This window comes from Somniosus microcephalus, unplaced genomic scaffold (genome assembly GCF_052327205.1).
Source record: "Somniosus microcephalus isolate GS21.2 unplaced genomic scaffold, FLI_Smic_1.0 unresolved_chr2, whole genome shotgun sequence".
Taxonomy (NCBI): domain Eukaryota; kingdom Metazoa; phylum Chordata; class Chondrichthyes; order Squaliformes; family Somniosidae; genus Somniosus; species Somniosus microcephalus.
In genome coordinates, this window is record NW_028225180.1 from 23,788,206 (window position 1) to 23,804,021 (window position 15,816).

At 48.0% G+C, this 15,816-nt stretch overlaps 2 non-coding genes across 2 annotated transcripts; both read left to right on the forward strand.

Annotated features, from left to right (window-relative positions):
* The first annotated feature begins 4,234 nt into the window (after positions 1–4,234).
* Positions 4,235–4,307, forward strand: trnat-ugu (transfer RNA threonine (anticodon UGU)). Its single transcript has one exon. It is a non-coding gene; the product is annotated as a tRNA-Thr (tRNA).
* A 9,712-nt stretch (positions 4,308–14,019) lies between these two features.
* Positions 14,020–14,092, forward strand: trnat-ugu (transfer RNA threonine (anticodon UGU)). Its single transcript has one exon. It is a non-coding gene; the product is annotated as a tRNA-Thr (tRNA).
* The last annotated feature ends 1,724 nt before the right edge of the window (positions 14,093–15,816 follow it).

The window sequence follows — 15,816 nt, forward strand, 5'->3', positions numbered from 1 at the left end:
GGCATGTTGGTCTGAGGGCTCGCAGCAGCGCCTGCTGCTCAGCGTTTGGCACCGTCGGTTGATGCAGCTCCTGCTGTTCAGCATTTGGACCCGACATTTTGTTTTGCTAATAAAATTGATGCGCTATCAATTCCTCATAAAAGACAGAGAGTTAATTAATAGGCTTTTATTAGCAAAGAACGGAGCATGCCTCTGGTGGTTGCCTGGTATCCAAAAGGGCAGGGGGCTGCAGAGCAGTCACCTTTATACCCGGGCATGTGGGTGGAGCCAGGGGCGGAGTCAGCTGAGGCATGCATAGGAACAACAGTGTGCAACAACAACAACAACAACAATAACAAAGAGTGGTTTACCACAGAGGGGAAGTGGAGAGATGGAAGGAGAGAGGTGGAATGGGAAAGAGAGAGTTAAGCGGAGAGCCAGAGTGAAAAGAAGAGAGAGGGAGAAGAGAGGAGGGAGGGAGAGCGAGGGGAAGGGGAGAGAGAGGCGGATGGAGGAGGGGGAAATGAGAGAGGGGAAATGGGAGAGACAGATTGGGAAGGGAGAGGAGAGAGAAAAGGAGGGAAGGAGATAGAGGGAAGAGGGAGTGACAGAGTTAGAAGGGGAGAGGGGGAGGGAAGAGAAGATTGAAGGGAAGGAGATAGAGAGAGGGAAGGAGAGAGGTGGAAGGGGAGAGAGAGCGAAGCGGAGAGACAGAGTGAGAAGGGGAGAGAGAGAGAAAGTGAGAGAGCTAGTGCAAGTCAGAGAGAGGGAGAGTGAAAGTAAGAGAGAGAAAGAGAGAGAAAGAGAGAGAGAGAATGTGAGAGAGAAAGTGAGAGTGAAAGTGAGAGAGAGTAAAAAGAGCAAGAGAGAAAGAGAGAGACAGTGAGAGAGAGTGAGAAAGGGAGAGAGAGAAAGTGATAGAGAATGTGATAGAGAAAGTGAGAGTAATAAAGCAAGAGAGATAGAATGTGAGTGAGAGAGAAAGTGTGCGAGAGAGAGAACGAGAAAGTGAGAGCAAGAGAGATAGAGAGAAACGGATGGTGGGAGAGAAAATGAGAGAGAGAGAAAGTGAGAGAGTGAAAGAGAGAGAAAGAGAGAGGAGGTAGCGAAAGTGAGAGAGAGAAATTGAGTGGGAGAGAAAGTGAGAGTGAGAGAGAGAAAGTGAGAGAGAAAAATATAGAGAGAAAGTGAGAGAGAGAGAAACAGAGAGAGAGAGAGAGAAAGAGAGCGTGAGAGAGAAAAAGAGAGAGAAAGTGAGAGAGGGAGAGCAAGTGAGAGAACAATTGAGATAGTCAACGCGAGAGAGAGAAAGTGAGAGAGAGAGAGAAAGTGACAGAGAAATTGAGAGAGAGAAAGAGAGAGGAGAGAGAGAAACAGAGAGAGAGAGAACAGGTGAGAGAGAGAGAGGTAAAATGAGAGTGAGAAACAGAGAGAAAGGGAGAGAGACACAGAGAAAAAGAGAAAGAGGTAGAAAGGGAGTGACAGAGAGTGCCAGAAAGATAGAGAGAAAGATAGAGAGAGAGTGGTGGAGACACAAAGAGGGAGAAATATAGAAAGAAGGAGGCAGAGAGACTGAGAGGGAGATAGAGTGTAACTGAGTTGCCTTGGGACATTTTAGTCCGTGAAAGTTGCTCTATTGTTGTTGAGAGGTGACTATTGAAGAGCCTGAGGCAGGTATTGGGGGATGAGACACAATCTGAGTGGTGAACTGCGCCCTGCCTCATTCTTCAAACACACAGCACTAACTGGAATGAGAAGCAATTCAGTGCCGGTGGCTCCATAGCTCAGGGGTTAGAGCAGTAGTCTTATTTAAACCAGGGGTCGTGAGTTCAAATCTCACTGGTGCATCTGCAAATTTGTTAATGCACAGCATGTTTACTTTTAAGTATGAAACAGCTCCGAGACCAACACGAGAACAGGCTCTCTCTCCCTTCCCAATCTCCACCTCTCACCCTCCTTCCGTTCAATTCCCCTGTACTCCCCTCTTTGCCTGCCTCTCTCTCACCACATCTCTCCCCTTTCCTCTCTCACTCTGTCCTTTCCTCTTGGGGAGAGTCGAAGGAGGAGGATGGGGAGAGAAGAGGTGAAGGGAAAGAGATAGAGAGAGGGGAAGTGGACAGCTGGAAGGAGGGAGGCGGTAAGACAGCGTGAGGAGAGAAGAGAAAGAAGAGGGAGGAGAACGAGGGGAAAGGGAGAGAGAGGTGGGAGTTGGAGAGGGGGGATGCCGAGAGCGGCAAGGTGAGATAGAGGAAGGGGAGAAGGAGGCAGATGGAGGAGGGGGAAATGAGAGAGGGGAAACAGGGGAGACAAAGTGGGAAGAGAGAGAAGGGGAGGGAAGGAGATAGACGCAAGAGGGAGTGACAGAGTTAGAAGGGGAGGGAACAGAAGAATGAAGGGAAGGGGTGAGAGGGAAGGAGATAGAGAGAGGGGAAGTGTAGGGGTTCACAAAATTCCCCTATTTTCCTTGAAGATCGGGAAATATTGGTCCACATCGTGGTTGAAGAATTATGTGTTTTGAATTGCCTCTGGGTTGGATCAATGTTTTTAAAGCATACTCAGAGCCACGAAAGACTGCTCTGAGATGGACAGCACGTGGACAACACCGGAATCGAGGAGTTCCGTGGAAATATTCGCACACATTAAGACAGTACATTTGATTTGAATTTGTGCCCTTGAGCCTGGTCCATCACAAAAAGGTTTTAAAATGGCCGTCATAAAGCATTGGCCAAGAACAGTGTGGCTTGGAAAAGCAGCTTGTACAGCTTGTAATGTGTCTGTGTGAAAGACCTGTCAATCAAACCAGGGAGCTTCCCATTTGTGGAGAGGCAAGGTTTGTTTATACGAAACTGCAGGATGTTGATTTACTTCAGGGATTAGCCCACTTGAACCGAAACCGCAGAACAATTGGCTTCTATTTACACAGAAAATCCAAACCCATTCAAAGCACTTACACACAATAGATACATCTAAACTCAGGAAAAGGACTTTTGATATGCAACAGTTTAGGAATGAATGGGTTTTTGAATCACCCAATTCTAAACAATAAGGCAGTTGGATTCCCTTTTGTTTTAGCCCAGGTGAACTCTGGATGTGGGCGGGTACACTTCAGTCCCAGAGTGCAGACACATTAAATCAGTCACTTTGAATCAGCCAGTCATGGCTTTCTTTTGTGTATTGGAACTTTTGGGCGCGAATTTTGCACACAGACCTTTTTCAGTGCCAAACAGGAGTTGGCAGGATATAAAAGCTAGCTCCTGAGAAGCTATCTCTCTCTCTTACTTCGCTGGACCACAGGTGAGCAGGGTTTCTGACTCCTCAGCAAGGCCACCTAGTCAGGAGTTAGGGGGGGGTGATTTAGCGGAAATTGCTAAGATTGTTTAATCAACATTGTAGCCATCAATCCCTCGTTTTTGCCATCTGCCTTCCCCCATTTAAGCAATGTTACTGTAATTACTGTGTTCATGTGGTATAGTTTAAATTTGATTACAGTTTCTTTAGTTTAATAAAGTTTGACTTTCTCACACCCAGACCAGTTGTCCGCTTTTAATATATCATTAATTATAAGTCCTTCAGTCAGAACTGGAAGGTGGGGTAGCGATTCGAAACCGCTGTTTGAATTGGTTTAAGGGGAGCAGGCAAAGGCTGCTGACCAGGTAAATTACCGTAAACCAGGTAAAAGGTTGGCATTGGTCAGGGTGCGGGCAAAGCTGCCTGACCAGGCAAATTACCGTAAACCAGTTAAAAGATGCCCCCCTACAGAAGGAGAGAGGTGGAAGGGGGCAAGAGACAGAGTGAGAAGGGGAGAGAGCGGGAAAGTGGAGAGTGTGAGAGAATAGATGAGAGAAGGGCGGATGGAGGAAGAGCAATGAGACTGAGGAAGGGCGAAGGGGAGAGAGAGTAAAAGTAACAGAGAGGGAGAGAGAAAGAGAGAGAAAGTGAGAGCGCCACAGAGAAAAAGAGAAAGAGCTAGAAAGGGACAGAGAGTGACAGAAAGATAGAGAGAGAGTGGTGGAGACACAAAGAGGGAGAAATATAGAAAGAAGGAGGCAGAGAGACTGAGAGAGAGATGAGTGTAACTGAGTTGCCTTGGGACGTTTTAGTACGTGATAGTTGCTCTGTTGTTGTTGAGAGGCGACTATTGAAGAGCCAGAGGCAGATATCGGGGGATGAGACACAATCTGAGTGATAAACTGCGCCCTGCCTCATTCTTCAAAAACACAGCACTAACTGGAATGAGAAACACTTCTTTGCAGGTGGCTCCGTAGCTCAGTGGTTAGAACACTGGTCTTGTAAACCAAGGGTTGTGAGTTCAAATCTCACTGGGGCCTCTGCAAATTTGTTAATTTACAGCATGTTTACTTTTAAGCATGTAAAAGCTCTGAGGCCAACACAAGATCAGGATCCAATCGCCACTTCTCCCTCTCCTTCCGTTCAATTCCCCCTCTTTGCATCTCTCTCTCCCCTTCACCCTCTCTCTCACCTCCCATTCACCTCCTCTCTCTGCACTTTCCCCGCTCTCTCACCACTTCCCTTCCTCCTACTTTCTCTCTTTCCCCCTTTCACTCTGTCCTTTCCTCTTGGGGAGAGGAGAAGGAGGATGGGGAGAGATAGAGGCGTAGGGGAGAGAGAAAAGGGAAGGAGATAAAGAGGGGAAATGGACAGCTGGAAGGAGGGAGGCGGGAAGTGGTAAGACAGCGTGAAAAGAGGAGAGAGGTAGAGAAGAGAACGAGGGGAAAGAGAGAGAGAGTGAGGGGAGAGAAAGCGGGCCCTGTGTTCCATGAGTGCCCTGTATTCAGTGCGGGCCCTGTGTTCAGTGCGGGCCCTGTGTTCGGTGAGGGCCCTGTGTGCAACGCGGGCCCTGAGTTCAGTGCGGGCCTTGTGTTCAATACGGCCCCTGTGTTCAGTGCGGGCCTTGTGTTCAGTGCGGGCCTTGTGTTCAGTGCGGACCCGAAATGTTGACTCTATAATTTCTCTCCAAGAATGTTGCCTGGCCTGCTCAGTTTTTCCATCCTTTTCTGTTGTTATTTCAGATTTCTAGCAGCACGGTGGCATGGTGGTTAGCACTGTTGCCTCCCAGCGCCAGAGACCCGCGTTCGAATCCGGCCTCAGGTGACCGTCTGTGTGGAGTTTGCAAACTTTCCCCGTGTTTGCGTGGGTTTCCTCCGAGTGCTCCGGTTTCCTCCCACAGTCCAAAGATGTGCGGTTAGGTTGATTGGCTATGATAAATTGACCCTTTGTGTTAGGGGGATTAAAGACGTGGGGATAGGGTGGGACATGTGTTGGTGTAGGGGTTACGGGGATCGGGTGGGATATGTGTCGGTGCAGGCTCGATGGGCCGAAATGGCCTCTATCTGCACAGTGGGGTTTCTGTGATCTGCAGTATTTTGCTATCGAAAGTGTAACTGAGTTACCATGGGACGTTTTAGTACATGTAAGTTGCTCTATTGTAGTTGAGAGGTGAGTATTGAAGAGCCTGAGGCAGGTATCGGGGTATGAGACACAATCTGAGTGGTGAACTGCGCCCTGCCTCATTCTTCATACACACAGCACTAACTGGAATGACAAACAACCCAGTGCAGATGGCTCCATAGCTCAGGGGTTAGAGCCCTAGTCTTGTCAAACCAGGGGTCGTGAGTTCAAATCTCACTGGTGCCTATGCAAATATGTTAATTTACAGCATGTTTACTTTTAAGTATGAAACAGCTCCGAGACCAACACGAGAACAGGCTCTCTCTCCCTTCCCAATCTCTCCACCTCTCCCTTACCTTCTGCTCAATTCCTCTGTAATCCCCCTCTTTGCCTCTCTCTCCTCCTTCGCTCACTCTCTCACCTTACCCTCTCTCTTTCCCCCTCTGACTCTGTCCTTTCCTCTTGCGGAGAGTAGGAGGATGGGGAGAGCAGAGGCGAAAGGGAGAGAGAGGGTGTAGGGGAGAGAGAGTGTTGGTGAAGTGGAGAGAGTGAAGGAGATAGAGAGAGGGGAAGGAGAGAGTGTGTGGGTGAAGGGGAGATAGAGGGGAAGTGGAGAGATGGAAGGAGAGAAGCGGAATGGGACAGAGAGAGGGAGAAACATAGAAGATAGGAGCAGGAGGAGGCCATTCGGCCCCTCGAGCCTGCTCCGCCATTCAATGAGATCATGGCTGATCTTCCAACTCAGTACCCGGTCCCTGCTTTCTCCCCAGATCCCTTTAGCCTTAAGAAATATATCTAACTCCTTCTTGAATATAGTTAATGAATTGGCCTCAACTGCCTTCTGTGGTAGAGAATTCCACAGGTTCACCACTCTCTGGGTGAAGAAATTCCTCCTCATCTCAGCCCTAAATGGCTTACCCCTTATCTTTAGACTGTGACCCCTGGTTCTGGACTCCCCCGCCATCAGGAACATCCTTCCTGCATCTAGTCTTTCTAGTCCTGTTAGAAATGTATAAGTTCAATGATGTCCCCTCTCATTCTTCTAAACTCAAGCGAGTATAAGCCCAATCGACCCAATCTCTCCTTATATGTCATTCCTGCCATCCCAGGTATCAGTCTGGTAAATCTTCGCTGCACTCCCTCCATGGCAATTGCATCCTTCCTCAGATAAAGCGACCAAAACTGCACACAATGCTCAAGGTGTGGTCTCACCAAGGCCCTGTACAACTGTAGCAAGACATCTTTGCTCCTGTACTCGAACCCTCTCACTACGAAGGCCAACATACCATTTGCCTTCTTAACCACCTGCTGCACCTGCATGCTTCAGTGACTGGTGCACAAGGACACCCAGATCTCGTTGCACTTCCCCTTCTCCCAATCGATTGCCGTTCAGATAATAATCTGCCTTCCTGTTTTTACCACCGGAGTGGATAACCTCGCATTTATCCACATTACACTGCATCTGCCATACATCTGCCCAATCACCCAACCTGTCCAAATCATACTGGAGTTTCTTGGCATCCTCCTCACAGCACACACGCCCACCTAGCTTTGTGTCATCTGCAAATTTGGAGATATTACATCTAGTTCCCTCGTCTAGATCATTAATATATATTGTGAATAGCTGGGTTCCTAGGACTGACCCCTGCGGTAACCCACTTGCCACTGCCTGCCACTCGGAAAAAGATCCGTTTATTCCAACTATTTGCTTTCTGTCTGCCAACCAGTTCTCTATCCAAGTCAATACTTTGCCCCAATCCCATGTGCCTTACATTTACATGCTAATCTCTTATGCGGGACCTTATCGAAAGCCTTCTGAAAGTCCAAATACACCACATCCACTGGTTCTCCCCTATCTACTCTACCAGTTACATCCTCAAATAATTCCAGGAGATTAGTCAAGATTAGTCAAGCATGATTTACCTTTTGTGTAAATCCATGTTGACTTTGTCCGATCCTGTCACTGTTTTCCAAGTGCTATTCAATTACATCTTTTATAATGGACTCTAGCATTTTACCCATTACCTCTACAAATTTAGCTTCTGTTTCTAAACTCACTGTTAATTCACAGCATGTTTACTTTTAAGTATGAAATAGCTCCGAGCCCAACACGAGAACAGGCTCTCTCTCCCTTCCCCATCTCCATCTCCCCCTCTCCTTCTGTTCAATTCCCCTGAACGCCCACTCTTTGCCTCTCTCTCCTCCTTACCCCTCTCTCTCTCTCCCCTTCACCCTCTCTCTATACATCCCTCTTCACTCTCTCTCTCTCTCCGCCTCTCTCTCACCTTCCCCACCTCCCCTTCACCTCCTCTCTCTACACTTTCCCCGCTCTCTCACCACTTCCCTTCCTCCTACTCTCTCCCCTTTCCTCTCTCTTTCCCCCTCTCACTCTGTCCTTTCCTCTTGGGGAGAGTAGAAGGAGGGAGAGAGAAAAGGGAAGGGGAGAGAGTGTGGGTGAAGTGGAGAGAGGGAAGGAGATAGAGGGAGGGGAAGGGGAGAGAGTGTGGGTGAAGTGGAGAGAGGGAAGGAGATAGAGGGAGGGGAAGGGGAGAGAGTGTGGGTGAAGTGGAGAGAGGGAAGGAGATAGAGGGAGGGGAAGGGGAGAGAGTGTGGGTGAAGTGGAGAGAGGGAAGGAGATAGAGGGAGGGGAAGGGGAGAGAGTGTGGGTGAAGTGGAGAGAGGGAAGGAGATAGAGGGAGGGGAAGTGGAGAGAGTGTGGGTGAAGTGGAGCGAGGGAAGGAGATAGAGGGAGGGGAAGGGGAGAGAGTGTAGGTGAAGTGGAGCGAGGGAAGGAGATAGAGGGAGGGGAAGGGGAGAGAGTGTGGGTGAAGTGGAGAGGGAAGGCAATAGAGGGAGGGGAAGTGGAGAGATGGAAGGAGAGAGGCGGAATGGGAGAGAGAGAGTTAAGCGGAGAGACAGAGTGATAAGAATAGAGAGGGAGAAGAGAGGAGGGAGGGAGAGCGAGGGGAAGGGGAGAGAGAGGCGGATGGAGGAGGGGGAAATGAGAGAGTGGAAATGGGAGAGACAGATTGGGAAGGGAGAGCAGAGAGAAAAGGAGGGAAGGAGATAGAGAAAGGGAAGGAGAGAGGTGGAAGGGGAGAGAGAGCGAAGCAGAGAGACAGAGTGAGAAGGGGAGAGAGAGAGAAAGCGAGAGAGCGAGTGCAAGTCAGAGAGAGGGAGAGAGAAAGTAAGAGAGAGAAAGAGAGAGAAAGAGAGAGAGAGAATGTGAGAGAGAAAGTGAGAGTGAAAGTGAGAGAGAGTAAAAAGAGCAAGAGAGAAAGAGAGAGACAGTGAGAGAGAGTGAGAAAGGGGGAGAGAGAAAGTGATAGAGAATGTGATAGAGAAAGTGAGAGTAATAAAGCAAGAGAGATAGAATGTGAGTGAGAGAGAAAGTGTGCGAGAGAGAGAATGAGAAAGTGAGAACAAGAGAGATAGAGAGAAAGGGATGGAGGGAGAGAAAATGAGAGAGAGAGAAAGTGAGAGAGTGAAAGAGAGAGAAAGAGAGAGGAGGTAGCGAAAGTGAGAGAGAGAAATTGAGTGGGAGAGAAAGTGAGAGTGAGAGAGAGAAAGTGATAGAGAAAAAGATAGAGAGAAAGTGAGAGAGAGAGAAAATGAGAGAGAGAAACAGAGAGAGAGAGAGAGAAAGAGAGTGTGAGAGAGAAAAAGAGAGAGAAAGTGAGAGAGGGAGAGCAAGTGAGAGAGCAATTGAGATAGTCAACGCGAGAGAGAGAAAGTGAGAGAGAGAGAGAGAGAAAGTGACAGGGAAGAATTGAGAGAGAGAAAGAGAGAGGAGAGAGAGAAACTGAGAGAAAGAGAGAGAGAGAAAGTGACAGAGAAGAATTGAGTGAGAGAAAGAGAGAGGAGAGAGAGAAACTGAGAGAAAGAGAGAGAGTGAAAGTGACAGAGAAATTGAGAGAGAGAAAGAGAGAGGAGAGAGAGAAACTGAGAGAGAGAGAGACAGAGAACAAGTGAGAGGGAGAGAGGTAAAATGAGAGTGAGAAACAGAGAGAAAGTGAGAGAGACACAGAGAAAAAGAGAAAGAGGTAGAAAGGGAGTGACAGAGATGACCAAAAACTCCCATACCTACTAGGGGAAGAGAGAAATTGTGTAACACTAGCGGCACACTATGTTACAGCTTGCCATAAACAGAGGGACAACCACTAAATATAAGAAGAGAGTATATATAAATTATATGAAAGTCTATTTATACACTCAGGGATATATCTGTTTATACACTGTATGGATAGATCGGTATTTTTGTGAACAAACATGAATGTTTTTCAATGCTTTGGCAACATAAGATGTAACTTGTCATGCCAATAAAGCGATTTGAATTGAATTGAATTGAATTGAATTGAGTGACAGAAAGATAGAGAGAAAGATAGAGAGAGAGTGGTAGAGACACAAAGAGGGAGAAATATAGAATGAAGGAGGCAGAGAGACTGAGAGAGAGATAGAGTGTAACTGAGTTGCCTTGGGACGTTTTAGCATGGGAAAGTTGCTCTATTGTAGTTGTGAGGTGACTATTGAAGAGCCTGAGGCAGGTAACGGGGGATGAGACACAATCTGAGTGGCGAACTGCGCCCTGCCTCATTCTTCAAACGCACAGCACTGTTCAATTCAATTCAATTCAAATCGCTTTATTGGCATGATGACAAGGTACATCTTACGTTGCCAAAGCATCGAAAAACATTCATGGTTGAACACATAAACACTGATCTATCAATACAGTGTAGAAACAGATATATCCCTGAGTGTATAAATATACATTCATATATAATTTGTATATACTCTTTTCTTATATTTAGTGGTTGTCCCTCTATTTATGGCAAGCTGTAACATAGTGTGCCGCTAAGGTTACACAATTTCTCTCTTCCCCTAATAGGTATGGGAGCTTTTGGTCGTCATTCAAATTTCTGAACTCCGGGCATATTTTTGTGAACTTTGGGTAGAAATTCTCCCTTATGCCCTGATATTTTCTACAAGCTGTGAGGAAGTGCATCTCTGTCTCCACCACACCCTGACTGCAATGAGAACATATCCTGTCCTCTCTTGGTAGCCGGGTCTGCCTGTGTCTACCTTTTTCGATCGCCAGGCTATGTTCACAAAGTCTGTACATTGTCAAGGTTTTTCTCAGTTTGCTATCCTTTACCATGGTCAGGTAATCAGCCATGTTGTGTTAGACTAACGGGAATGAAAGCAAACCTGTATCAGTGGCTCCATAGCCCAGGGGTTAGAGCACTGGTCTTGTTAAACCAGGGGTCGTGAGTTCAAATCTCACTAGGGCACTGTGCAAAGTTAGTTTCTGTTTCTGAAGTCGCCATTAATCCACCACATGTTTTCTTTTATGTATGAAACAGTTCAGAGACCATCCCAAGAACAGGCTCTCACTCCCCTCCCCCTCTCCTTCCATTCAAATCCCCTGTTCTCCCATTCACCCTCTCTCTACACATTCCCCTCTCTCTCTCACCTTCTTCACCTCCTCTCTCTACCCTTCCCCCTCCCACTCTGTCCTTTCCTCTTGGGGAGACAAGAAGGCGGATGGGGAGAGGGAGAGTAAAGGGAAGGAGAGAGACTGTGGGTGAAGTGCAGAGAGGGCCAGAGATAGAGAGAGGGGAAGGAGAGAGAGTGTGGGGAAAGGGATAGAGAGAGGGGAAGGGGAGAGAGTGTGGAGAAAGGGATAGAGAGAGGGGAAGGGGAGAGAGTGTGGGGAAAGGGATAAGAGAGAGGGGAAGGAGAGAGAGTGTGGGGAAAGGGATAGAGAGAGGGGAAGGAGAGAGTGTGTGGGGAAAGGGATAGAGAGAGGGGAAGGAGAGAGAGTGTGGGGAAAGGGAGAGAGAGAGTGTGGGGAAAGGGATAGAGAGAGCGGAAGGAGAGAGAGTGTGGGGAAGGAGAGAGAGTGTGGGGAAAGGGATGGAGAGAGTGGAGAGGGAAGGCAATAGAGGGAGGGGAAGTGGAGAGAGGCGGAATGGGAGAGAGAGAGTTAAGCGGAGAGACAGAGTGAAAAGAATAGAGAGGGATGGAGGAGGGGGAAATGAGAGAGGGGAAATGAGAGAGACAGATTGGGAGGGGAGAGAGAAAAGGAGGGAAGGAGATAGAGAGAGGGAAGGTGAGAGAGAGCGAGGGGAAGGAGAGAGAGTGTGGGGAAAGGGATAGAGAGAGGGGAAGGAGAGAGAGTGTGGGGAAAGGGATAGAGAGAGGGGAAGGAGAGAGAGTGTGGGGAAAGGGATAGAGAGAGGGGAAGGAGAGAGAATGTGGGGAAAGGGATAGAGAGAGGGGAAGGAGAGAGAGTGTGGGGAAAGGGATAGAGAGAGGGGAAGGAGAGAGAGTGTGGGGAAAGGGATAGAGAGAGGGGAAGGAGAGAGAGTGTGGGGAAAGGGATAGAGAGAGGGGAAGGAGAGAGAATGTGGGGAAAGGGAGAGAGAGAGGGGAAGGAGAGAGAGTGTGGGGAAAGGGAGAGAGTGTGGGGAAGGAGAGAGAGTGTGGGGAAAGGGATGGAGAGAGTGTGGGTGAAGTGGAGAGGGAAGGCAATAGAGGGAGGGGAAGTGGAGAGAGGCGGAATGGGAGAGAGAGAGTTAAGCGGAGAGACAGAGTGAAAAGAATAGAGAGGGAGGGAGAGAGAGGCGGATGGAGGAGGGGGAAATGAGAGAGGGGAAATGAGAGAGACAGATTGGGAAGGGAGGGGAGAGAGAAAAGGAGGGAAGGAGATAGAGAGAGGGAAGGAGAGAGGTGGAAGGGGAGAGAGAGCGAAGCGGAGAGAGAGAGAAAGTGAGAGAGCGAGTGCAAGTCAGAGAGAGGGAGAGAGAAAGTAAGAGAGAGAAAGAGAGAGAGAGAATGTGAGAGAGAAAGTGAGAGTGAAAGTGAGAGAGAGTAAAAAGAGCAAGAGAGAAAGAGAAAGACAGTGAGAAAGGGAGAGAGAAAGTGATAGAGAATGTGAGAGTAATAAAGCAAGAGAGATAGAATGTGAGTGAGAGAGAAAGTGTGCGAGAGAGAGAATGAGAAAGTGAGAACAAGAGAGATATAGAGAAAGGGATGGAGGGAGAGAAAATGAGAGATAGAGAAAGTGAGAGAGTGAAAGAGAGAAAGAGAGAGGAGGTAGCGAAAGTGAGAGAGAGAAATTGAGTGGGAGAGAAAGTGAGAGTGAGAGAAACAGAGAGAGAGAGAGAGAAAGAGAGTGTAAAGAGAGAAAAGAGAGAAAGTGAGAGAGGGAGAGCAAGTGAGAGAGCAATTGAGATAGTCAACGCTGAGAGAGAGAAAGTGAGAGAGAGAGAGAGAGAAAGTGAGTTAGAGAAAATCTGAGAGAAACTGAGAGAAAGAGAGAGAGAAAGTGACAGAGAAAAATTGAGAGAGAGAAAGAGAGAGGAGAGAGAGAAACTGAGAGAGAGAGAGAACAAGTGAGAGAGAGAGGTAAAATGAGAGTGAGAAACAGAGAGAAAGTGAGAGAGACACAGAGAAAAAGAGAAAGAGGTAGAAAGGGAGTGACAGAGACGACCAAAAACTCCCATACCTACTAGGGGAAGAGAGAAATTGTGTAACACTAGCGGCACACTATGTTACAGCTTGCCATAAACAGAGGGACAACCACTAAATATAAGAAGAGAGTATATATAAATTATATGAAAGTCTATTTGTACACTCAGCGATATATCTGTTTATACACTGTATGGATAGATCGGTATTTTTGTGAACAAACATGAATGTTTTTCGATGCTTTGGCAACATAAGATGTAACTTGTCATGCCAATAAAGCGATTTGAATTGAATTGAATTGAATTAAGTGACAGAAAGATAGAGAGAAAGATAGAGAGAGAGTGGTAGAGACACAAAGAGGGAGAAATATAGAAAGAAGGAGGCAGAGAGACTGAGAGAGAGATGTGTAACTGAGTTGCCTTGGGACGTTTTAGCATGGGAAAGTTGCTCTATTGTAGTTGTGAGGTGATTATTGAAGAGCCTGAGGCAGGTAACGGGGGATGAGACACAATCTGAGTGGTGAACTGCGCCCTGCCTCATTCTTCAAACGCACAGCACTGTTCAATTCAATTCAATTCAAATCGCTTTATTGGCATGATGACAAGGTACATCTTATGTTGCCAAAGCATCGAAAAACATTCATGGTTGAACACATAAACACTGATCTATCCATACAGTGTAGAAACAGATATATCCCTGAGTGTATAAATATACATTCATATATAATTTGTATATACTCTTTTCTTATATTTAGTGGTTGTCCCTCTGTTTATGGCAAGCTGTAACATAGTGTGCCGCTAAGGTTACACAATTTCTCTCTTCCCCTAATAGGTATGGGAGTTTTTGGTCATCATTCAAATTTCTGAATTCCGGGCATATTTTTGTGAATTTTGGGTAGAAATTCTCCCTTAAGCCCTGATATTTTCTACAAGCTGTGAGGAAGTGCATCTCTGTCTCCACTACACCCTGACTGCAATGAGAACATATCCTGTCCTCTCTTGGTAGCCGGGTCTGCCTGTGTCTACCTTTTTCGATCGCCAGGTTATGTTCACTAAGTCTGTACATTGTCAAGGTTTTTCTCAGTTTGCTATCCTTTACCATGGTCAGGTAATCAGCCATGTTGTGTTGCACTAATGGGAATGAGAGCAATCCTGTATCAGTGGCTCCATAGCTCAGGGGTTAGAGCACTGGTCTTGTAAACCAGGTGTCGTGAGTTCAAATCTCACTGGGGCCTGTGCAAGATTAGTTTTTGTTTCTGAACTCGCCATTAATCCACCACACGTTTTCTTTTAAGTATGAAACAGTTCAGAGACCATCCCAAGAACAGGCTCTCACTCCCCTCCCCCTCTCCTTCCATTCAAATCCCCTGTTCTCCCCTTCACCCTCTCGCTACACATTTCTCTCACCTTCTTCACCTCCTCTCTCTACCATTCCCCCTCCCACTCTGTCCTTTCCTCTTGGGGAGACAAGAAGGCGGATGGGGAGAGGGAGAGTAAAGGGAAGGAGAGAGACTGTGGGTGAAGTGCAGAGAGGGCCAGAGATAGAGAGAGGGGAAGGAGAGAGAGTGTGGGGAAAGGGATAGAGAGAGGGGAAGGGGAGAGAGTGTGGGGAAAGGGATAGTGAGATGGGAAGGGGAGAGAGTGTGGGGAAAGGGATAGAGAGAGGGGAAGGGGAGAGAGTGTGGGGAAAGGGATAGAGAGAGGGGAAGGAGAGAGAGTGTGGGGAAAGGGATAGAGAGAGGGGAAGGAGAGAGAGTGTGGGGAAAGGGATAGAGAGAGGGGAAGGAGAGAGAGTGTGGGGAAAGGGATAGAGAGAGGGGAAGGAGAGAGAGTGTGGGGAAAGGGATAGAGAGAGGGGAAGGAGAGAGAGTGTGGGGAAAGGGATAGAGAGAGGGGAAGGAGAGAGAGTGTGGGGAAAGGGAGAGAGTGTGGGGAAGGAGAGAGAGTGTGGGGAAAGGGATGGAGAGAGTGTGGGTGAAGTGGAGAGGGAAGGCAATAGAGGGAGGGGAAGTGGAGAGAGGCGGAATGGGAGAGAGAGAGTTAAGCGGAGAGACAGTGTGAAAAGAATAGAGAGGGAGAGGAGGGAGGGAGAGAGAGGCGGATGGAGGAGGGGGAAATGAGAGAGGGGAAATGAGAGAGACAGATTGGGAAGGGAGGGGAGAGAGAAAAGGAGGGAAGGAGATAGAGAGAGGGAAGGAGAGAGGTGGAAGGGGAGAGAGAGCGAGGGAAGGAGAGAGAGTGTGGGGAAAGGGATAGAGAGAGGGGAAGGAGAGAGAGTGTGGGGAAAGGGATAGAGAGAGGGGAAGGAGAGAGAGTGTGGGGAAAGGGATAGAGAGAGGGGAAGGAGAGAGAGTGTGGGGAAAGGGATAGAGAGAGGGGAAGGAGAGAGAGTGTGGGGAAAGGGATAGAGAGAGGGGAAGGAGAGAGAGTGTGGGGAAAGGGATAGAGAGAGGGGAGAGAGAGAGGGGAAGGAGAGAGAGTGTGGGGAAAGGGAGAGAGTGTGGGGAAGGAGAGAGAGTGTGGGGAAAGGGATGGAGAGAGTGTGGGTGAAGTGGAGAGGGAAGGCAATAGAGGGAGGGGAAGTGGAGAGAGGCGGAATGGGAGAGAGAGAGTTAAGCGGAGAGACAGAGTGAAAAGAATAGAGAGGGAGAGGAGGGAGGGAGAGAGAGGCGGATGGAGGAGGGGGAAATGAGAGAGGGGAAATGAGAGAGACAGATTGGGAAGGGAGGGGAGAGAGAAAAGGAGGGAAGGAGATAGAGAGAGGGAAGGAGAGAGGTGGAAGGGGAGAGAGAGCGAAGCGGAGAGAGAGAGAAAGTGAGAGAGCGAGTGCAAGTCAGAGAGAGGGAGAGAGAAAGTAAGAGAGAGAAAGAGAGAGAGAGAATGTGAGAGAGAAAGTGAGAGTGAAAGTGAGAGAGAGTAAAAAGAGCAAGAGAGAAAGAGAAAGACAGTGAGAAAGGGA